Here is a 25444-nt window from a genome sequence, read left to right as displayed (position 1 = left end):
AAGGTCAGGCACAAAGCGCTCGTCATGATATCGAGGTGCGTATGAATGGTCAACAATAATTGACAACTTCATTTTGTGTTACTGTGTTGTACTTACTCGATTATATTATTTGTTCTTTCTTTCTTTCTTTCTTTCCGTATCTTTTGTAAAATTTTTGCGAAAAAGATCTTTTTTCATTCTAAAATAATAGAGGTTTCAAATTGTCAAAAGAGTTGAGAGACAAACCAGTATCCAGTCAGCTGGAAAATCTTATTCTTTCATAACTTCTTTTATAATTTTCGGTTTGTAGCAAGCTTGGGTCAATCTGACGCACCCGCGTTTTTTCTCTCCGCACACGAGATCTTCTGGCTGTGGTAAAATCTGTCAATAACCGTTAGCGTGCGGTTTCAGCTGTTTACCAAACAGGTTTGAATATGAGACGCACACCCTCGTTCCTCGAGTCGAATATGCACGTACGTATACATATTTATGCAGAAGGAGCAACAATGTGGTCGATTCGCGTGATCTATAGATATGGGGAAAAATTCGTACGCGATTTAATGAGCCACCGTTTTACCATACTGTGATAATGCCGATAATAGTTGCATGAACTCTACGCAAAGCCAATAATTGCAACGTGCAAACGACATGGATGAGCTGGTTACCCATGACGTGCATGTACAATAAAAGGTCGACATGGTTCCCATATAACAATATGGGTAATTATATATTTTTTCTGCAATTTCCTTTGATGTTTTGTAAAATATTCTGTTTCCTGTGTTGTTTTTGATATCATATTATGATAAATCAAAATAGAAGATATGTTTTGTTATTAATACATATTACATATAGCCTGTTTATGTTACATTTGGACAGATATGACTCGATATTATGAAGCAAAAGCTTGGATAAGACTTGTTTGTTCATGATACGGAAACATTTCACGTTTCTTTATTACCACGATTCGATGGAGATTCTCTTTGGTAAACTAATCCTTTCGATCGGTAGTGATTTACAGTTTCCTTATTTCAGTTCGAGATCCGAGTGTTTTGTGAAATGTACTTATTATTCGCAATACTATAATATAAATAATATACTCCTGATAAGACCTACAATAATTTTATCGATGCTGAAAACTGGCGACGTTCGATGGTGGAAAATTAGAAGGAGATGTAAACTAGATGGGTTCGATCGTTTTATTATTATTCCATTTGGTATTCGATATTACCTTGAAAACAAAATTTTATTCTATGTATAAAATCGATTATTCGCCATTGGACTCGTATAACGTCTAGCCGACCGAAATTGAAAACCACACGTTCATGGAAATCGCGCAACATTCGCCGAAGACAACAAACAACACACACTTTTGTACCGCTATACTTATGACGTAAGCGTAAACGTACACCTTCGGTATGCCGTGAATTTCCGAGGAAAATCTTACCCGCGAGACCGTTACTTTAAAACGGTAACGTAGGATGTATCGTGTATCTGAAAGCGGATATAAATGGATTAACTGACTCATACTGAGTCATCGCACTGATTTTCGGGGAATTTACGAGCCACTGTATGCCGGAGAAAATAGGTCTAATGGGGATTCGTTCACGACACACTTCCGGTACACCAAGAAACGAATACGTATATTTCATAGCTTCGTATCGGCGTCGAAGCTGTACCTGCTTCTAATGATCGTGACTAGCTATGCAGGGTTTCCTTCTGGGTCGTGATCATGTTTTAGGAAATGATTTTTGTTAAGATCTTTTATTTCTGTGCATCCAAGATCTTTCATTTCTGTGTAAAGGATTACGCATTCGGTAACAAATTTTAATTAACGCTATAACGACGGATACATTACGTATCATTCTAATTTTACAAAAAGGACACGTTAGATTCATTCGATATGTTTGTTTAAAGTTAACTTTGGGACCCTTTATAGCGAATTCTTTCAATTTTTTATAAACAAAAAACGATTTTGTTGAATGACAAAGTGTCGGTAGGGAATTTCATACTCGACATTTTAATTGACAAGCAGGTCACAGCTTGAACAAGACAGCTTGAATAACCTTTAATCAACACTACGTAATAAGACAAGTTCCACACACGTGTTACGAACAGCTAGGTAATCTAAATTAAATAATCAATTTCCAGACTTTATAAACATCACCTAGTTCTTTACTTACCTAATATTTACTTTCCTTTCGCGCAAAACTGCTCAAAATAGAACTTTCTCTATGCCAACTCAATGTTCATTTTGCCATGTTTTACCTATCAGTATTCGTTGTCAATCTTCCCGACCTTCAAAGATCAATATCCACGCAGAAAGTTGCCGCAGGCATTACAATTCAATCTTGGATCGATCGCAAGTCGCGACGATTCCTTTAATCTACTCAGATACGTTTTTATTTTATATCAGATTATTCGTTCCCACCACTTTTTCTTTCATTTTCATTCCGTTTCGATTAAACTTAACATTTTTAAATGCAATATCATCTTTGCATGTTGTCAATTATTTTATCATAAGATGGAATCAATGTGAACCACAAAATCCACGTCAAATTCAAGTGATGCCTTCTTCTCGACTCGAAAAAGAATATAACTAATACGCTTGCTTGGTCACCTTTGTTCCTTGATATGGAAGGTCATGCAAAATCTCGATAGTCTGGGCAAACGTATCGCGTATGAAATCCATATGGGCAAAGAGAGAGAATATAAATCGTAACGAGTACCTTTCATGCCTGAACGACCATAATGCACTAAATGATACGCTCGCGAGGTCTTTATGCTCAAGGTCGCTTTTACCGGCATTATTCGCCTTTTATGAAACGACATGAAAAAGAACTAGCTGCGGTGTGTGTAACAGGTTCCCTGTAATACACCGGCGCTCCTCGCGATGCTATGCATCGAATTGTAAGATTGTTCTCCGTTGCAGTCTTTTATACCTCGATTCAACGGGGTATCCAACGGCGTGCCACGTTGCTTTATGATGGAAACGAAAATTAAGTGGTTGAAACGCGGCTGCGATCTTTGATGCTAATTACTTTGTGCGCTGAGCAAGGATCCCTTGGGATTGAAGTTTCTTGTCCTGCTGAGAATGCGTAATATGTGCTTTTATTTCCTTTGTGGAAGATAACTTGGGTGGTTCAAAACTAATTATGCGTTCCAGAGAATCAAGATTTTTGTTTATTCGCTCAAAGATTTACGGATACGTATTTTAACCACAATAAAAAGTCATATAACGATTCGGCTTTTTTAAATATTCAAATTAATTACATTTACAAGGATTAACGTTGGTTTCTGAATTCATTCTTCAATACATCAATTATGCTATTCTAATCATTTTCTTTTAAAATATATTTCTAGTCACGTAAAACGATTTTTCCCAAGATCTTAATCGTTCACTGGCGGACTGTGGTTTTCGAAAGGTAGGGGCAGCAATTCACTAAAGGGTCCTGTGACACGTGGTCCCTACCTGACTGCATTCCCAGAAGACCTCCAAACGTTCTCTCAAGGCTATTCGACTTCCTACTTCCAGAATGTTACACAACTTTGAATTATTCATTTCAGAGCCTCTGGTAAACGATAACACTTTCATTGTCCGTCCTGTCACCTGGACATAGAATAATTTGGCTTCGATTAGCATAAATCGGCCATAATATACTTATTACACTGTACAAGTAGCTCTTTACCACGTTTTATCTGGTGTGTTTGCATTATACTTCGGGAGGGGTCGAACGATTCTAACGTTATCAACGCATAAAATGAATATCTTACAAAGCTTCTCTTTTTTTAGCTTTACAATGGAAAAATTATAACACGTTATTGTAGAGTGTTTAAAACCTCTCGTCAAAGATACAAAAGTCGAAAAATCGAAGTTTATCGATTTATCAGATTGTAACATCTGAAGCGTCTTTTTAAAGGCCTCGCGTTAACCTATATATATATATAGTATCAAGAAGCATATCAGTTGCCTGTAGCGTAGCGTTAAAATAGTATTGAAAGTTTTCCGGTATTCTCTTTCTCTTTCTCTTTCTCTTTCCCCTTAATTGTAATTTAGACATTCCAAACTGTTTAAGCACATTAGAAAGTGTCTGATTCGCGCAGAGATAATTCTTATTACCTGTACTTCCATCAATCAATGATTCTGCTTCCGGCTTTATGAGTAGTTATCGAAACTTTTACTTATTTCAAGGACGCTCATACTTGCCAGGTAACAGTCCTTCCTTAGGTTCTGCTCTTTTTATCCATCGACTATGCTCACCTAAACTGGTTTGTTTTTATCATCAAATGCCTGTTTCGTTTCGTTCCGTTCTTTTTCTGCTTGAATTTTCAACAAAAATAGCCGTTCTCCACGCAGAAGAATTCCAAGTTGCATCCGTTGTCGTTGCTTTATGCGTTACATACACAATTTTCAATTACAATCTTATGTCTCGTTAGAGATTATTATTGTATCGCGTACATGGGAAAAGTGTTATTAATAGTAAAAAGTCTATAGAAACTCTATCATTGTTTAAAGGTATTATGAAATTAAAAAATTAGAATTTTCATTAAATTCAATTCAATTTTACAACTCTCCCCTTACAGAACTACATACAGTAAATTAGTTGTTTAAGCACAGGGCGAGATAATCTAGCCTAATTGTCGTTCACGATCTTTGGCGCAGTTTTTCCATGGTAAAAAGAGACGTAAAGCATAGATTCAATTTTATTACTCCAATTCAGGATACCGCTCGAATTCCGGGTAAGTTAAGGTAGGCCATGATTCGCATTGAATCGTAAGGACAAGATTCCCCGGCACTACTTTCTTCTTCTTATTCCAGAACTCGCAGTGCCGGATCTCTTCCTACCTCTTTTTTTGTAATACCGCGACGACGATGACGACGACCTATCACTCTCACCGTCTCAATACGAGATCCAGTTTCGCTGCTCGATCTCGTCTCGAGGAATATCAAGACGCCATTTACGGAAGGCGATACGCGTGCATTCAAATCTCTGGGATGGTGACGAATTCTCCATGCGTGTTATTTTATTCGAGCAAAAATCCCAAACGACCCCGCAACTTGGATTTCTATTTATCTATCATTCTGATCGTTTTTACATATAGTTTTGTTTTTCTTTTTTCAAATTTTGCTTTCGAGCGAACAGATTTTAAATGAAACGACATGTTTGGATATTACCGTGAATAAGAGGCTACATTGTGTATATGTAATTTGTTCTCATTGTGAACAAAAATAGGTGGTTTTGTATAACAAAGAGAGGAAAATTAGGATGATAACGGCTATTACTGAAATAATAAGGATGAATGGTCGTTACGCTCTACGAAGTAACTTAAATGAGATTAATTAACGTTAAAATTTATTGATATCATCATGTACAATATTGAATATTGAACCATAAACTCGATTGAATTTGTTATCACAATGTTAGTTTTATGTCATGTTTAAGTTACAAAGCTAGAGTTCACAAGAAAGTTTAATAGAAGATTAATATTAGATATTTAAAATAAATAGATATAAATCGCGATATATTTCGTGAATAAAAGATACTAAGAACCTAGAACTTGTTTTGAAAGCGACAACTTTATCACGACACGAAGTTGAAAGCGCATTGTGTGATTCACCACACATGGTGTATTGTTCTAGTCGCGTGGTTTTCAATTTTAGTAGCACTGTGATAGATAAAGTAGAAATATTCAAATCAATCGTGCTAGTTTCAACAGAGAGTCAGTGATAAACGGCGTTTATTAATCGCTATTTCCAAGAAAATTGCGTTTCGTATAGATCGATGATATTAAACCATTATTACGTAGAATTTTGATACAAAAATGCCGTAATTTTAAACAATTTAAATTTTCTGATAATACAATACACTTTGTCAAATATTTGTTTCGATGAATTTTCTAATTAATTACTTTGTAATAACCTTCATTTAAATTATATTAATCGCCATAATTATGTAGGAAATAATCTTCATAAAACGAATTATTATATAGTTGTAACAAAGACATTATTCGCTGAGTAATGTTTACATAACCGGCAATTATGATTTAAATTTCTAAAAATATTCAATAGGAAATTATCTCAGGTTATTTAAAAGGAACGAAAGAATGGTCAAAGCAATAGTATACACATACGTCTCATATCGAGTATTATTTCTAGCGACTCATAAAGCTCATAATGAAAGTATCAGACTTAATGAAGCAAATATTTAATGTTAGAGAGCATACAATAATTGGAGCACTACTATTGTTCATCTTATAGCAGTCTTTGTTGTGAGTGTTCATAGATAAATTTCATAAGCTTCGGGATAGTATTTAAAAATCTAGCTGTGCTCTTCGATACGTATCGTTATTCGCACATACTAATTGAATTTAAGCGATTGATCAGATTATACTAGCGATAGATGTTGTCAGAAATTTTTAAATGAAAAATTTATGAATGGATAAAAATCGTGATAGTGTATTTACGGCACTGATATAAACCAAAAATAATATTCGATCTTTATCGTCAAAATTTTTACCTTTTATTATCGCGTATATGTTCGTATTAATGGAATTATCAGAGTTAAATATACATTCTTCCAAAGGATTTATATAACCCTATTACGTATGTATATCGTTAGGTACTTAAGCTTGACTACAACAATAAAGAAGGAAACATTTATGAAGTATTTCAAACTTTAAATAGATTCCATTAGCTGTTATTTTATAATTATTTAACACAAGTAAATGTAGTTGTAAATATAGTCGTAAATGTAGCCATAAATGTAGTTTCTTTCTAATGTAATCGTGACATATTATTTTTGGAAGATTATAGAAAGAGTAATGTATACACGGTTGAATAATTCAAAAAAGGATGTTTATACAACGTATTTTTCTTGAATATTTACAATCTTGACATACCTTTTTGTTCTAAAATACTTTCCTTAGATTTTCATTTTACGATTACGACGGTTATGACGCGTTTAAGAACACGAGAAATAAGATGAAATCGCCAAAGACAAAATACGTAGATACGTGCTAACTTTGCTTCCTGCACATTTAATTCCTATCATCGGCTTGGTTGGCAACGTCAATTTGCAGAGCGCTCGTCGACGTGCAAACAGAGAGAGACCTACTCGCTTTTATCATATCTTGTTTCCATGCGACAATAAATTTGCACCTCGTGCTAAAATCACGCAGCTATCTCCGCTTTTCATCCTCAAAGAGAATATTAAACGCGTTCAGCTTGAGATTCTTATTGTAACGTCAACGCACGCTTTCAAATATTTTCTCATGTTCGGGAAAACGCAAGAGAGATGACGCATCAAGTTATTCGATATTTTTCTAACCAACAATGTGTCTACGTTTTCTATTAAATTATTTCTATTATTCTATTTTTTTCTATTATTTCTATTATTCGTATTTCTATTAAATTAAATTTCAACACATACAAATATATTTATATATTAACATTGAAAAGAATCGCACCTCAAATAAAAATGTCCAATCCAATTTAACATACAACTGCAACGAATTAATATATTGCATACATAAAGCGTAAATAATGATTTAACTTAACGTAGCTGTATTTCTCGTAAATATATATGCTTTACATTCATGTATATTTAGTAAAGTGAAAATGAGTATAATATAAACTTTAATTTGCAGTACATTTCATTTAAAATGCGAGTAACGGACAATATGATTAGAAAGTAACGAGGAGAAATTACTATAGCAAGAATAAACTCTAATTTGTTGCTTTCTATCTCATTGAAGAACAATTCGCGTTCTTTCGACACCATTAGGTGCGTGATAAACCACCCCGATTACTAAGCAAATATGTCAACTTATTAGTTATTCAAGGAATGATATGATTGGGTATGTTCAATAAAGATCTGGGCAGTTACCATTCATCGTTCTGTTACACAAAATTCGTACGACTGAGGAATTGAGGTATCCCAAGGAACTCAGTCATAAGGAACGTCGGACTCTGAATTATTCATGCGACAGGACAGCAGTCGACAGGTTTTCCAAGTGAAAATCCGAAGGTGTGAGTCATCGATGCATTCCGAATTTCCCAGTCGTGTTTTAAAGGAATTCCAAAGCCGTGTCATATAAAGGTGGGGGTGCGGATATATGACAGTGCGTTTATTTAGATACATAGAACAGTTCCAGGACATCTTAGAAGAGAAAGTGCAATGACCTAAACTGAGAGATGATCTCACATGCTGCAGGGATGACCACCGCGAGAGCAAGTGTATATAGTTTCATTGGTGAACCACGTAACAATTCGCGGAAATGAAGCCGCTAAAGTTTGGTGATAATATATTACGGCAGTTATTACGTTGGTGAACTTTTGTTGTTTCTGTTGTACTCCGTGTGGTTAGGTAAAAGATTACATTTACCGTAGATTAATAGGAATTTCAAAGTAATACTCACAGTGTACAGCTAACTTCTTTTAGCGATGCGTCATTGATGATACAATCGGAAAAGGAATAACAAATTACTGAAAATATTTCTAGTATATCTATCAATTTTTTTTTATTAAATAACATATCTTGAGTAAATTGTAAAAATTGGGATGTTATTGGCATGCGGATTTATGGTAGTACACTCTTATGTCAGTTTTACGTAAAACGGCAACGTCAGATAAAGTCGAAAAGCAAGTTTGAGCAAGTCGTTTCTACTAGAAAGTTAAGATGCTCGTTTGGTACGTTTACGAGCTCGTTAGGTGGATTCATCTGTTGATAAGACTTGTCCAAATACAGTTGGCTCGAACGACCTCCAAGGTCGCATTCCTCGTTGTTTTAACGTTTTTGATATTCCTTTCAGACATGGTCTATAGCGTGTTGTAAAAACCACATTATTTGTTGTTGCATCCGTTTGGTTTGCCAAAAAAATTTATAAAGTCTAATTAATATCTTTTGAATTTATTACACAGGCATACGTTAAGGAATTTTATCGGAGGATGAGCGAAAAATATTTTATTTTGCGCTTGAATTAGAACATAATTTCTATGCTCCCATTTTCCATAATACATGCGTAAGATTATACGTGTTATGAGAAGACTCGTGGTACGCAAAGGTACGCAAATATTTGCTTGCACGAGCACGATATCAACCCCTTCCAAACAAGCCGTAGAAACAATTCGCACGATTTGCACGCTAACGCGTGTCTCGGTTTTATCGCTATGAGTGTCATATTATCCTATGGAATATTTCTCAAATACCGTTTTGAGTTTAAAAGATGGCTCTGGAAAAATGGATAGTGTCACTTGTTGTAATTCTTCGATTACGAAACTGAACAGTATGTAAATTGTTATGTAAATTTTGTACGCGTAGAGTTGTTTTGTGCATTCGTCGAATGTTCGTAGAATGTAAATACTACAAGATGGTTTTCAATTGAACACTTTCCTTTTCGCGCGAATCACGACGGATTAATTTGGGACATCGGACAGATTGGTAAACAAACTATGACGACGAAGAGAACAGAGGACAATCGCTAAAACTTTCGCCCACGTCTTTTCGTCACAAGCCGCTTATTAAATACCTACGCTGGTAGTTTTATCGGTTTCTCGAAGAGCATTCGCATGCGTATTCCAGTCTTTCATCGACGTTCGTCGAAATCAAATGAACTTTGACTTTTCCCGTCGTGATGAAAAAACGATTTTTAGAAAAATCGCTCCAAAACATTTATAGATATATGATTCAAGAATGTATATAATGCAACGTTTTTATTCATCTTCGTGCATAAGTAAGTCCGTAAAGATCTGTTATCTTCAACTCCGTATTAGCGATTTATCGTTGCGAATCGTTGCGCGACTTTCATTTTCAATAACCGTGATCGATTCATCCGTGATCGGCGGAGGATTAATCGAACGGTAATTTCTTTGATTCCGATCACGGATGAAAAGTCACGACAATCGACGGAACGTAGCAAGACGATCACGTATAGATTAATAGATCGCTCGCGTAGGTATATACCGTCACACCAGGTTACCACGTAATACCGAGTCATTGGATATTCATTGAGTATCACGAAGGCCGATAATGATAATCCGTTGGAAGAATGTTGTGGTTGTGGACACCACAGTTATGCAAGACAACTAACCACATGACAATTTGTTCTCCGTTGGTCACCCGTTACTGTCAGTATCGGTGATATGTTCTTGGCATAAGATGATCACGGAAGCGACGGAGCTCCGTAAAAGTATGTCTACTGTTAGATTCAATGTTAGAAAAATAACATAGCCTATATGTCTTTATGCTCTAAACTCAGGATGGCTAGAGCTGACTCGTGCATTTATTATCTCCGTATTCGATAATTTTGATCTGGTGTCTTTCACACGACGCAGCGTGAACTTTACGGTTCGCATTATTAATTATTCGTTTTATATCCGCGCGAAAGATGACGCATGAGATCCAACACAAACACAGAGTAATATAGACCAAAGTTATACATCAAAAATATACAATGTGCACGTAACTAACAGCGAAGCTCTAGTGCATCGTGCTCGCGGAAGTCGTGAGATCACGCACGCTGCGCAAGAATTTTATTTGAACTTTGAGAAGAGGAAAGTGGAAGACATTAAAATAGAAATGTGTATATGGCAAAGTTTTAAAAAAGCTTGAAAGGGATGTACTTCTTCTGATAACAGTAAAAAATATGTGGTAACTATATTTTTGAAACTTCAAATAATAGATAATATACGGAGATAAAATATACGTGATTTGTTACTTCTAACGTTGAGAAATATGTATAAAGACGATAATTTCTACTTCTGACGCACCTTTTATGTTAGGACCGATGCAATATATCTTCAATTTTAACTTATATCGTTAAGTGAAATCAGTTATGTATTGTGAAAAGCATCAAATAAGGGATATATAATACATGGGATAAATATAGTTCGATTTTTACAACAGAAATATTACGAATCTTCTACTTCAAAATTATATGCGGAGATTTTAAGGCCTTGCTTATACAGAGTGCGGGCATACAAGTGACGACAAGGCGGAAGAAAACAAGTCAAGCTTATAAACTTATATGAAATAAGCCATACAGCAACTGGGCGGCGACGCTGAGAAGCAGAGCGATAACCGATTTCTGTCGCACTGCTTTCGTTATTATATATGTTATTTTAAAAGATATCCAAGCGGCAAATACATAGATAGTAACAATGAATACGGAGAATTATTTTGATATTGAGTCTTTAATAACTGTGGTGCAGTGTAGATCGATTTTATGGCAAGATAAACATAAAGATTATAGAATTATGTCTATGACAGGGAAAATATGGTATGGAAAAAAGGAAATAAGGGCGACATGATTTTGTCGCCCGTCTGTATGTTCATATGCCACTCAATGTTGCTGCCGCAGATGCCAATTTTACCGCTTTCCGTATAATCACGGTCTAATACAAGCGCCGCTCCACGGCAAGATTCTCCATTCCGACGTCGTAAAATTTGAAACTCCCACTTTCCTTCCTCTTGTTCAGACAGCTTATTTCATCACGAAGTAAAAGCTACAGCGTAGTGTCACCGACACAGTTATGAGAGCAGGCAGTAAAAGCTAGTTCAATCTACCAAAAGATTGTTAACATAGCTAGCCGACAGAGCAAGAAGTATTTCCGAGGAAGTTTTCTTGTCACGAAACATTTTCTAACCCCTGCTCGTATTGATTTCGTTTGCTAAAATCTTTTAGTCTTACACAGAAAATAATCGCCAAAAATAATGTACTTTCTCAAAATTATCCCTCTTATAGAAAATTAACAAACGATTCGAAGTAATTATTACAAAAAATTTCAACCAAGAAAAAGTATAAAAAAAGTTTCGATACTTTCTTCATCTATTATACACACATGTATCTGCTTGTACCGTTCCCCTCGAATTCACTTTTCGAACGACCAAATAAACTACTCTTAAATTGACCGAAATCATCGATCAAGTTGTTGCTATCATTAAATTTTCCAAGAAAATATAGTCACAAGCTGATGTAACGTGTCTAATTGGCACAGTTTTTGATACGACTGATACACACCAGTCACTGGGTCAACGTTCGTTTCTTATTAGCGACAATTAACACTCGTACATAAAAACATTTATCTGTGACGTCACTATCATTATACGCGGAACAATCGTACGTACAGCAATTTCTTCGACGAGACTGCGCCAAAGATCGTCGGGTCGGAATTCAAGAAAATTAGTAATATCCACATTTCGCAATTATTCATAATAATATTGGATAATCCATTTCGTAAGTAAATGTTACTTATGAAACGACCAATAATAGTCGAACATCATAGCTTGTTAGCCTATATAGCCATAATTTATACTTTATTCGCGTTACTAATCTAGCATTCACAGTTTCCTCCAATTTTTTGCAACTACTATATCCCGTAATTAGCAACCGCGTTATCGATAATTAATATCCATGTAACAAGGACACGAAGGAACTGAATTTCCGCAACGCGTTCTTCGCAGAAATTGACAGTGGAAAGGAAAGTAAATTTTTCGTTAAAAGATATCGCTGACCCAACGTGAAAGTCTCTAATAAGAGATATTCGAACTATAGTCGAATGATATTAAATGATTTACCAACGTGGAATAATGATCATAGTATGTTTGATGAGCGATTGATTCTGTAGGATATTGTGGCGAATTTTACCGATTAAAGGTTGAAAATTATCTGATTGCTCTTTTATATTTCCCAAGCAAATTCAAAGATTTTTCTAGGGATTCCTCATACTTTAACAAAATTTCTTAAAATGGCAGGTTCCTCTATTTGATCAAAAATAACGATCTCGCTGCAAGACGAACGAAGACCTACGAATCAAGATGCAATACAGTTTCTGGAAGTTTACAGCTAAACTATTTAATTGTAATCAAAGGAGATGAAACGATGAAAAACTAGGCAGAAAGATACGATCCGAATGACATTTCCTTCCACGTACGAGCAAAATGCGAGCTCATACGGGCTTTCGTATGGATAAATCAGCGTTAAAATGAAGTCAAGGCTTTTAATTATTATCTGTCGAATACACCGTTCTACCCCAAATATCGTTGAATTTGTTAAATCCAGCCTGATGACCGTTGCTACAACACCGTAGTTATTTGTACTTGGATTAAAGATCAAAATACTTTGTCAGTTATATTGTTTCTTCCTGCGCAAATCGATCAATACAAAATGCGCTTAAACGTTTTACCTAAAATACAGCAACATCCACTAAAACGAAACAACGACCTATTAACGCTCTTATTCCACAAGGAAAGTCTACCTCCTACATCACATCGTGACAATCAGTCACAAGCCTTTTCTTTCACCGCATTCCTCGCATGCAGCTCCAAATTTAACTCCTCTGAAACACGTTTTCGTTCGACTCACCACCAGTCTCGGTAACGTCAAACACGTGAAATCATCGATCCCGAAGAAGAAATCCGTTGGCGATTCGAGTCGCGCGATTTACGCGAAATTACAGCAAACCGCGTCGTTAAGGCTCATTAGGTGGTAAAAAGTAAAAAGCGTCGAGCAGCGTGCGAATGCGTGCGACGCGTCGCAAGCGGAATATCTACACAGCGCAAAAACTGCAGGAACGCGGCCGTCCTTAAACCAAGCACGTTCGTGTCGCGATCCATCCGGTATTTCTGGTAATTTCTCCAGAACAATATAAAGGGCAGGCAAAAAGGCCCGGCGGCCACTTGCACCGTGCACGGCTCTGCCTCTCTGACAGATACGAGTTTATTTACAGAAACGATTTTACTGCGACGCACGACGACGAGACCGCGTCAGGTATAGGTCGCATGGCCGCCCGCGTCCGGTTCTCCGCATATAGAACATCCGCTCCGCGACGCAGCGCGCACACACGTGCTCCCACACAACAAGATGCGCTTTCATGCGCTCGTTGCTCACGCGCGCACGTTCTACCTACTTTCAATACGCTTGCCATATCACAGCTACGACTTTTGCTCGGCGTGCTGCTAATACTGCTAGTATCGCCGCTCGTGCTTGAACTGCGGATGCTTAGACCCTTAATATATATCAACTTATACAAATGAGATATGAAATATGTTTACGAATATATGTGTAATAAACGAATATCAATAAAGAGAGAGATAAGCTACAATTAACTTGTTAATTGCAAAGTTTATTTTCATAAATATCTTATGGGTGCGCAGATAAAATCAAGCACTGAGAAGTATACACATTGAACGCAAGGCAAATGCTCCTATTATAAATTTTACGAAAAAAGTAAAGCAAAACGTGTAAGGATTACATTTTTATTCGATAAAAACTTAACTTAATTTATTGTTGAAAAAACTTAATAATTTTCCAAAAATAATAAAATTCGTAAACAAGAAAAAGTAAAGAAAAAGATTTAAGAAATTCAGTTGATTTTAGTGTGATATTTTTCAAAGCAAGGTACCACACAAAGTGGCATTTCAGAGGTCGAGCACCAGTAGCATGATCCCTTACAGATTCCATTTTTTACATAGACGGGGCATGTTCGAAGTGAATTTGCTTTTGATGGCATAGCTGGTATAAAACGCAAAACAATTCGAAGAACAGCCGATATGCGCATCAAAAAGAATAATCAAATAATCAAACTTTTTTTATAAAATACATAGTAGGTTTACTGGAATTATAAAGGAAGCATACCACTAAATATCATTTATATTACTTTGTATTAAAATTTTGAGTTTTTATAGTAAATTGTAATTTTTATTTTATCACGGCTATATACACATCAACCCCGCCGAAATAAAGTTTTGGTTTGACATGTATATTCGTCGAACGCAATTAACTGGTTAAGCCTGTTTAAACTATCTTCAAATTGTCATCCTGTTTTGTATTTCTTGAAAACCAAAATAACTTCAAACTATTGATTTAGATTCAGCGAAGGATGTGCTTACTCGTGGAAAGGTGTGTCGAGTGCAGAATTAAACGTGATTGTGATTTGGATTTTGAGAGTGTAGATTCTGGATGTGCACGAAGTCTACGTGTATTTGGGAAACATTCACATCACTTGACTCTACAATCTCGGGACAAAGTACGATATCATTTTAAAAGCAATTTGAAATGTGGATAAAGTAAATAATTTACACGTATATCAATCATTTTATTAATTATATTCACGCTTTACTCTTGCTTTTCAAATACTTACACCATGTTATACGTACATGTTTTATATATTCTATAAATCTAATGTACATGTCTCTGTCGTAAAATTTTCGCTTATTACCACGTACATACATTTAAACGCAGACTGCATCGTGGCAATCAAGCATGTAGCGTATGGAAGATTCGTCAGATGTAATCAATTCTGCTGAATATGGCAACCACCTAATAAGGAATTCATTGGACGTTGTCATTGACGAAGACATTGCTATATCGAGATATTCCACCTTGATAGTACTCTCGATTACCTTTTCAGCAATTCGCGTAATAGAATATACAAAGACAGCCAAATGATGATTTTTATGAGAATTATTTTTAACATTCATAACAGCGTTGGCTTTTTATACTCAATTTTCCTTATTTAAGAATAATTCTTTACATCGTATACCACAGGTGAAATTACCTACTCTATAATTCCGTTTTCACTTTATATGCCCTTTAATTCTAATATTATTTAAGATTAGTATAATTGTTGTTACAAGTCGTTCTTAATGAAATTCGTTTTGATATAGATCTGGTCTAATCTTGTTGCTTTCATGTTAATTCTCCGTGGTTAATATTCATTTCGCCTGTAATTCATCTTCTATTGATAAAGAGGTTTTTTTTTTTGGTTAATGATGATATCAAGTTCAAGTCCGAACTTCAACTTGAAAATATCAATCAATTCGATAAGTAGGCATAGTTCTGTTAAAAACTACGGAAATAAATATATATTTCGTTTAACGTGTTTGCTGAGTACATAGTACTGTCAACCTGTTCTCGAAGTCCCGAAAAATTTCAGACGCAATTCAAAAATATATTTATATGTCGGAGATGAAAGGACATCGGGACCTCCCTTTTGGAATATTGGGGGAAACTCCAATACCCTAATCCAGACTGTTACTATAGCTACACTTAAGTAATAAAACTAAGAAATAGTTGTGCTCAAGATTTATGACGATGGGCTTGGGCTCGAAGTGACACAACGGATCACTGAACGTAGCCACTGTCACGGGAGGAACGTGTACCTGACAGAGGTATGGAATAATTATATAGCTCTCCTTAAAAACAAAGATTGACCCGAGAGGTGGGGAGAGGACTATATAAGGGTAGTTCCACTTGGACATAGATAGAATCTATTCCGAGCATTACTACTTGCATTTTGAGTGACATCAGGATCGTGTATCACATCGCATTCGTCGTCCCGTTGGCCGTGGATTCGTTATCGAACCTGAGGCCACCATGATTCGTGTCTAATCACCGCGATTACTCGATAACGTTGTAATACTTACGATTGTGATAATAAACATTACCGCTATTGTATGACAACCATGGCTAATCCTAGCGAAAGTTCGTTAAATGCCCCTAACCCTATTCTTGACGTCAACCCGACATCAGAAGTGAGATCAGTGCACAGGTTATAACAGTGCAAGAGCATATGAGTATCATGCGCGAGTTAATTCAGAAGCTGGAGCACAAACCGAGTGCTGCAAGAGGATGAAGACCGAAGAACAGAAGAATATACGAAACCCAGAAGAAAACCGACCAGCCGCATCGTCGAAGGTGTCCTGTTTCAAGTGTCACGAGGAGGGTCATATCGCGCCTAATTGTCCGCTATTGCGGAAAAGAAACTATGATTCCAATAACTAGCGTCGAGTCGACTTCCGAGTAGTGGAAGCGCCAACTGGTAGATCAAGTCATCTGGGTGAGTTGTTTCCATTTTACTCCGATTCTGGAGCCGAGTGTTCACTAATTAAAGAATCCGTAGCCTTGAGATTTTCTGGCAAAAGAACCACAGATATAGCAGTAATGCACGGAACTTGTATTAAACGTACATCTCAAATTTTGTCCATTGCATTGATGGGTTTATATTGGAGATAATTTTTTATGTCCTTTAAAATATGATATCATGATTGGTTGTGAAATTTTAAGTCAAGATTTTGACGTAATATTACACAAAATATCCTCGCTATGTGTAAAACAAAAATAAGTAATGTCTGTAATAAAACCGCTGAAAACGAGATCGATATTAATGAAGTTGACACTGATGTACATAGTAATGATAAAAGTCGATTAATTTCTCCTCTCGAAAAATTCAGATTCGTTACGGGTTTTCTACTTACTCGCGTAAATACAGACCAGTTAGAAATACGATTAATTGATCCTAACATCACCGTACGAGGAAGTCCTTATAGACTTAGCGAGGAAGAGCGAAGAATAGTACGTGAGAAAATAAGCGATTTAATTAAACCAAAAATCATAAGGCCTCGTAATTTACCATTCGCGACCCCTATGTTATTCGTGAAGAAGAAAGACGACCCAGATAGATTATGTGTAGATTTTCGAGAACTAAACGAAATGCGGCCCCGGATCGGTATCCTCTACCTCTTATTGCGGATCGAGTCGCAAGATTGCAAAAGCGAGATACTTTATTGGTCTGGACATGAACAGCGGCTTTCACCAAATCCCTGTTCATCCTAATTCTACGGAGTACGCAGCGTTTGTTACCCCGACGGACAATACGAGTGTGTAACGATGCCGTTTGGATTGAAAAATGCATCGTCCGTTTTTCAGAGGGACATTCTCAAGGTCTTGGGCGACCTCGCTCACTCGTACGTTGTTGTCTATTTGGATTATGTTCTAATTATTGCCAACTCGATAGATCAAGCTCTAGAAAGATTGTACATTGCACTAAATACCCTCATAAATGCCGGATTTTCTTTTAATTTTTCTAAATGTTCTTTTCCAGAGACATCGGTGCTTTATCTTAGATACGTAATTCATAACGGAGTAGTTCGCCCCAACCCGGGTAAAATACAAGCCTTGAGTTTTTTATCTGAATCAACGACCGTCACACAGCATAGGAAGTTCATAGATTTAGTTTCTTACTTCCGAAAATTCGTCTCTAAATTTTCACAGGTAATGAAATCTATACACACATACTTCCTGGAACAAAAACATAACTTGAACAGATAAACACGAAAAGATGGGGCAAAAGGTAATTTCCGTCCTGACTGATGCTTTGGTGTTAACGATATTTGACCCTAATTATCCGATAGAATTACATACTGACGCTAGTTCGGATGGATATGGGATTATTTTAATGCATATGACTGAAGGTAGAAATAGAGTAGTAGAATATTACAGTAAAAGAACTAGCCCCGCGGAATCTAGGTATCATTCCTATGAACTAGAGACGTTAGCAGTTGTGGACGCCGTTGAACGTTTCCGCCACTATTTACATGGACGAGAATTTCTTGTTGTTACTCATTATAATTCATTGAATGCATCTACTAATAAGGTGAATTTAAATGACAGGGTCTACAGATGGTGGGCTTACTTACAAACTTTTAATTTTGACATTATGTATCGAGAAGGTAAACAAATGGGACAGGTAGATTTCTTTTCGCGGAATCCCAGAGACACAACAGGCAAGTTAAGTAGTAAGAGTGATTTGAAAGAATGTTATTGTTTCGGTCGATGATTTTACTAAATTTGTATACCTGCATCATGCTCGTAAAATAGATTCCCTTAGTACTTTATTCGGCTGCCCTTACCGGATAATAGCGGATCAAGGAAGATGTTTTACGGGTAAAGAATTCCAGGATTTCTGTCAAGGTAAACTTATTAAACTTCACTTAATAGCAACCGGTGCTAGTGGAGTTAATGGGCAGGTAGAATGTATTATGGGTACGCTTAAAAATATTGTTTACAACAATAGAAACGACCGGACGGTCATTGCAAGATGCGATTGGGGAAATACAATTGGCTTTGAATTGCACCTCCAACCGCGTTACTAAATCGAGCCCATTGGAACTATTAATCGGTAGAACAGCAAGATCATACGACGACTTGTCGCTACCCAATAACATTGAGGAAAAAGAAATAGACATCTCCGATGTAAGACGACAGGCAATAAAAAAAGAATAGAAACTAGCGCTAGATACGATAAAGATAGGTTTGACAAAACTAAAGCTAAAGTGGTTAGGTTTAATCCCGGTGATGTTGTATTACACAAAAATGAGGAAAGAAATCAAACTAAATTAGATCCAAAATTTAAGGGTCCATTTGTAATAGCAGAAATTTTGGAGGGAGCTGGTTATATTTTAAAAACATTAGACGGTAAATGATCGTATAAATACAGTCACGATAGATTAAGAAAAATGCCAGATAGTTGTATTCCTGTTGAGTTGGATGTCTGTAGTGATAACGGGACCAGTAACCATGACGATATGAGTACTCCAATCTTGGAAGATCAGTAGCACTATAGCTATAGCAGCTAGCGGAGCAAGTTCGCTCGCGTCTCGGAGCAACAGTGTAAGGAAGCTCAATGTAACCGTGTGATGGATTTCACATGTGTTCGGAGCGATAATGTAAGAAAGCTCAATGTGACCGTGTGGTGGATTTCACATGTATTCGGAGCGATAATGTAAGGAAGCTCATTGTGACCGTGTGATGGATTTCGCATGTATTCGGAGCGACAGTGTAAGGAAGCTCAGTGAGACCTTGTGATGTAGTTCACTTGCGTCTCGGGGCGACAGTGGAAGGAAGGCCTTGTGATGTGGTTCACTTGCGTCTCTGGACGACAATGTAAGAAAGCTCAGTGAGGCCTTGTGATGTAGATCACTTACGTCTCGGGGCGACAATGTGGTTTACCACATGAGCTTTAGCTCAGTGAGACCGTGGAACGAAACTCTATGTGCTCGTGCGATCTAGTAAAACGAGATTCATTTAGGTACGAAATCGAGAATGGTCCATCATGTCATTACGATCCGACTGATAACTCACAGGAGCACCTTGATAACTCAACTAGCACCTTGAATACTAATCTTATGATGCTAATAATGCTACTAATTTTTGTTTTCTTTTATTCCTTTTGCTATCAAACCTCCGAACAAAGTTTTGTTGCTGAACTAGACCCTTGGCTTATTTGGACATTTAGTTAAATTGTAAATAACGTTAGTTGTATCGAGTCTAATGTTGGGAAAACTCAATATTTCAGCTACACCCGAGGACGTGTGAGTCAGGATGGCCGTGTCGGAGATGAAAGGACATCGGGACCTCCCTTTTGGAATATTGGGGAAAACTCCAATACCCTAATCCAGACTGTTACTATAGCTACACTTAAGTAATAAAACTAAGAAATAGTTGTGCTCAAGGTTTATGACGATTGGCTTGGGCTCGAAGTGACACAACGGATCACTGAACGTAGCCACGGTTACGGGAGGAACGTGTACCTAACAGAGGTATGGAATAATTATATAGCTCTCCTTAAAAACAAAGATTGACCCGAGAGGTGGGGAGAGGACTATATAAGGGCAGTTCCACTTGGACATAGATAGAGTCTATTCCGAGCAGTACTACCTGCACTTTGAGTGACATCAGGATCGTATATCACATCGCATTCGTCGTCCCGTTGACCGTGGATTCGTTATCGAACCTGAGGCCACCGTGATTCGTGTCTAATCACCGCGATTACTCGATAACGTTGTAATACTTACGATTATGATAATAAACATTACCGCTATTGTATGACAACCATGGCTAATCCTAGCGAAAGTTCGTTAAACGCCCCTAACCCTATTGTTGACGTCAACCCGACATATACATTGAGTGATAGGAATTTAATAATCATCGGAACTCTTAAAAATAATATTTCAATCTCGTAGAGTGCAGATATACAGTGATTTCAATGCTTCTTTTATATTCGAAGGGTTTTAACGTAAGATAAATAATTATGTACTACTAAATATCATCGCACCACCTCTACACACCATAAATCATCCTCGAAGAAGAAACACCAATTAACTTCCAAATCTCTTGCAATTGACTAAACAAAATATCAACGTTATCTTCAAGCTTATCGTTACTGTGGAAATTCCATCGCTACATAAAATCAACCAATCTCACAAGATCTCCGCAAGGTCGATAAAAATGCTAATAACATCAAGCTTTATTGTGTTGGAATTTAATGGTCGATTTCCGGTTCGCGGCACTTGAGAACCGAGAGCTTGACGACGATAACGAAAGCAAGAACTCTGTTATATCAAGACCAAGAGTGGTATTATTTCATCGCGTAACACTTGTTTCGTGCGAACATTTCATGAGAGCAAGCAAAGCTACTGTGCAAACGGCGTCTGCTAGGTTTCTTCTTCTTCGACTAGCTGTTGGTTACCGAAGTCTCCTTTCGCTGGACTAGCTCACTGCTCGCTTTTTGCTGCAGCCGTCTCCTTTTGCAGCTGAACGTGGAAGGCGACTGAAAGTGTCGCGCCTACGCGTTGTTGCCCCTCGATTAAATGTAAAACGTGAACCCGCATCAGCCTCACCACGATGAATCGCTTTTTTTTCAGCCTTCGTTCTAAGAAAAACCCGAAGGTCGAATTATGGCTAATTAGCATGCCACGTGTTGAATGTATGGTATTTATGGTGACGTGAAGATTTTTATGTTTAGATGTGGTATCGATATGCGTATCTTTCGAAGTTGGGAAAGGCAAATTCATCCATAATTAATATATCCATAATATAAATGCTCATCCAAAGTGCCGGAACGAAGATAACAATGTTAAACTGACTATTGTTTCGTGAGGAGAATATTCTCCAAACATTTGCCAAGATTGCTTGTAGAATTATCTGTTTGGCAAACTACTTTCTCTCGTAAGCGACATTATTAAGCGTGTTAACACCAGACTATGCTCATAGAGGCAACCTAGATTTAAGCGTATAACTACATCGTTATCTGCAAAAACTTAATTCATTTAAACTTAAGGTGCAATTCAAGAAAGTGACCAATGGAATTACTTAATTATTTAGTATTACACTACTGTCATGATGTTTGCCTCATTTATAATTTATAATTTATTTATCAATTCACAAAATGTTTTCAACTATCCTTTTATAAGATTCGATACGAAGTAGTATAAATTATATAAAGTATAACATCTCGTTGGTATCGTTCAATCTATATTACAATCAGTTTATTATTCTTCTTGTTTCTGTGCAATAAAATTTTCTTTGGCTTTTTTAATAGGTTGTAAGAATTTTCGAATGCCATTGAAAGCTTTTACTATTACGATAAAAGAGATAAGATTGAAATAAAAAGAAATATAAAAAATAAAATTGAAATATTCGTGAGCAAATACATTACCTTATAATACATAGAATTACGCAAGTCCACAACTTCATTTCATACAAATGAACAGGTGTTTTATGCAAGAAGAAAAAGGTATTATTTAATTATCAAGCTTCGAGGTTTGAAAATGTTGAAATATAACCGTCTTCGAAGAAGAGTCGCACTCGCACAGAAGAAGGCCAGATTCGCATGACGGAATAATTTTGCCCTCGACTAAAATCACCTGCAAACGAGCAGGTGTATCCTTCGCGTATAGGAATTTGAAAAGTTTAACATTGAACCAAAGTTATACGGTATCTGTTCTGTACTAGATCCTGCTAATAATTAAAACAGGAAATTGCGGCTCGTAAAGTAAGTGCTTTACGATTATGATAGTTAGTATGTTTCTCGAACTCTCGCTGTTTGAGAATTAACTAACTAATTGTTCGACTATCAAAAGACAAAAACCATATGTTTAACATATAAATATCATTAAAAGATTTTGGATGACAATTTCTAGCGTAGAACCGATAAAGACACGATTGTTTATTATTGCATCAGAAGAATTATGCGTTTCATGTGCTACTAATTATACATTCCTTCGCGATGAATGTGCCTCGAAGCTCAGAGCAATTTTGTTTTTCTTCGACAATTTATGAGCGTATTTTTTTAACGCAACAGCACATACAATAAGCTGATGTTTTTTGACGCAGTCAAATTTTTCTGGCTCCCCTTCTCCTTCTCTTGTTACTCGTAATCGGAAAAGAACGCGCATACCCGATTTCGTGGAAGACTTCTTTGATACGGATAACTATTCCTAGCGGTCTTGTTCTGTGTCACGTTTCAGTTGCTGTTATTTACAGATAGAACTCCCTCGAGTTCGTATTTCTAATGTCGAAAGCGTTCGTTAAATCGCGCAAAACGCGATAGTCAAGCTTTGGAATCAATCGCGTGTCTCTTGATTAATTCGATGAATTATTTTCCAAAATCTATTCCCTTTTCGGCGAAGAAATGAGGAGCTCTTTGGTTTGGGTTCGTATTAAAGTAAATTCGGAGGTAGCTCTTAACTCTTTTGATTCGTTCGTTTACATGAAAAAAGAGGTCAGCCAAGTTTAAAAGAGTTCTTTTCCGAATTCCGTCTATTCGGAAATAGTAAGGAATTAACTCAGACGATTAAAAATAGTACACTGTTGACTCTACGCAGAAAAACGTTTTAATGGAATGCACAGCTGTGTTTTCGACTTCCCTCTGAATTTCCCGATGTTTACACGTTTATACATGAAAAGGCGAATTGTATAAATGATAGAAGAAATTTACTTTGTCTACTATTACGGTTTTTCTTGAATTTGATTGGGTTACTTGTTACTTAAACGCATAAAAGACTACTTCTTCGTACGATACAAAAATATAAAACAGTATATTTATCAAATATAATATATTAATATATAGATCGAATAAAGACGTAGAAAATCCGACATCGATACACATATAAACATTTAATTTGCAAGAAGATTAGTACTACGTAGATTAAATTATTATGGACAGAAAATAAGAGCGATGACTTTATGACATTAGAAACGTATAACAGCTCGATAAATCAGTTTCTGAGAATTGTCAAAAAAATAGTACGAAGCGTAGTTCTCATTGAACGTTGTAAATTGCGAATGGAATATAACGACCAACGACGACGTGAATTTTCACCGTAAGGAAGACTCGATGGAAACTGTCGTTCCAGTTGTCGACAAACTGCTACCGTTTATAGGGTTGTTCATCCCGTGCGAACGATCTTAACGAGTTGAAACAACTTTAATTAAGCGCATTACGCTAGGCCGTCCCATTGAACTTTGCCTGTCGTTGTCGTGCTCTGACACGAGGAAATAATGCCTTTCAGCTCGAATTACTGCCGACTTACTGTTGAAGCACGTGTCCTATATACATATATCTATAAAAGAAATTCTTCACTTTTGACGAATCTAAAGAAAAATTCATTTAATTTTTGATTTGTATTCTATATTGAAATATTTCGTGTACTTCTCTTCGCCTTTTTGGACGTATGTATTATATCAAGAAATCGATGACGATCGTTAATTTGTTATATGATGATGCAACTATAGATTTAAGCTGGTTGAATTACGATCCTTGAATTTTATTGAGCGGTAATTTAAATTTCGATTAATTCGGTTAGCTTCGTGAATATAAAACTTGGCAGCTTTGCGTTGAAACAAATTTCTCTAATCATAATCGTCGGGAAGTAAGATGGGAAGTCGTTTTATTCATGGTTTGTTTCCATTAATCTCGGCTGAAGATCCTTATAAATTTGAACATTACTCTACGATGACAAAGCAATATAATGTAACGTTTTATGAAACAGATACGTCATATATATTTGTCTTATTTATTGAAAAATTAATATACTTATATGTATAGTATGTACAGTGCTGCCAACAGATTAATCTAAATATGACTGAAATATTAAAATAAGCGAATCTGTTATCCAGAAATGTAAAATTTTGAATATGTGCATATATTAATGGTATGGCAAATTAGTTCTTAAAATTTCAATGTTTCAAGCATTTCGCCGATCTAGCTTTCAAGTATATATCAGGAAAACCTACAAGGTAAAAACCCCTCTTGAAAAATTTCAAGTACCCCGTGCTTCTAAACGAATATGTTAATCCTATTTAGATGCATTTATGGGGCGTTGTACATTATTATTTACAGAAACTACATATATATCATACATTACGCACGAATTATTATTGAACGTAGTACACAATTGCAATTTTTCTCTTTCCATTTCAAATCTCTCCCCTCCTCATTTTCTAACACATGTTCAACCTGTAACTATTAACCACATGACCCAACACATTCATTTAAAAAATTTCTATCCACTTTTAACTAACGTAATTACTTAATTTTTAATTCTTCTATAGTGTATACCTTTCCATTTAAAATAAAAGATAGAAAAGAACTTTAGTCGTAAAGCAGAAAGTGACTATACCGTGAAATATCAACGTCAGATTACACAGGATCGTTTGTTGTCAGGACGTGGAAATTACGCAGACATCAGGATCACATTAAAAAGAAAAAGATCCTTTTTTCACATTCGTAGCACACGTTACACCTCCTCCGCGAGGTGTATACCCACTAATTTTTCATGACCCGTGACTCCGAGACGAGGAGAATGGGAAGAAAAAAGAAAAAGAAGAAGAAAGAGAAGGAGAAGAA

The 25444-nt window shown here is 36.3% G+C and overlaps 1 protein-coding gene across 1 annotated transcript in view; it reads left to right on the top strand.

Moving 5' to 3' along the window:
• The window catches only part of LOC138181084 (pleckstrin homology-like domain family B member 1), a 64541-nt gene that overhangs the window by 4461 nt on the left and 34636 nt on the right, over window positions 1-25444 (top strand). The gene's annotated exons all lie outside the window — the stretch shown is intronic.

Source organism: Bombus flavifrons, chromosome 6 (genome assembly GCF_040668555.2).
Source record: "Bombus flavifrons isolate JBK064 chromosome 6, iyBomFlav1_principal, whole genome shotgun sequence".
NCBI classification, from domain to species: domain Eukaryota; kingdom Metazoa; phylum Arthropoda; class Insecta; order Hymenoptera; family Apidae; genus Bombus; species Bombus flavifrons.
This window is presented reverse-complemented; position numbering and strand designations above follow the sequence as displayed.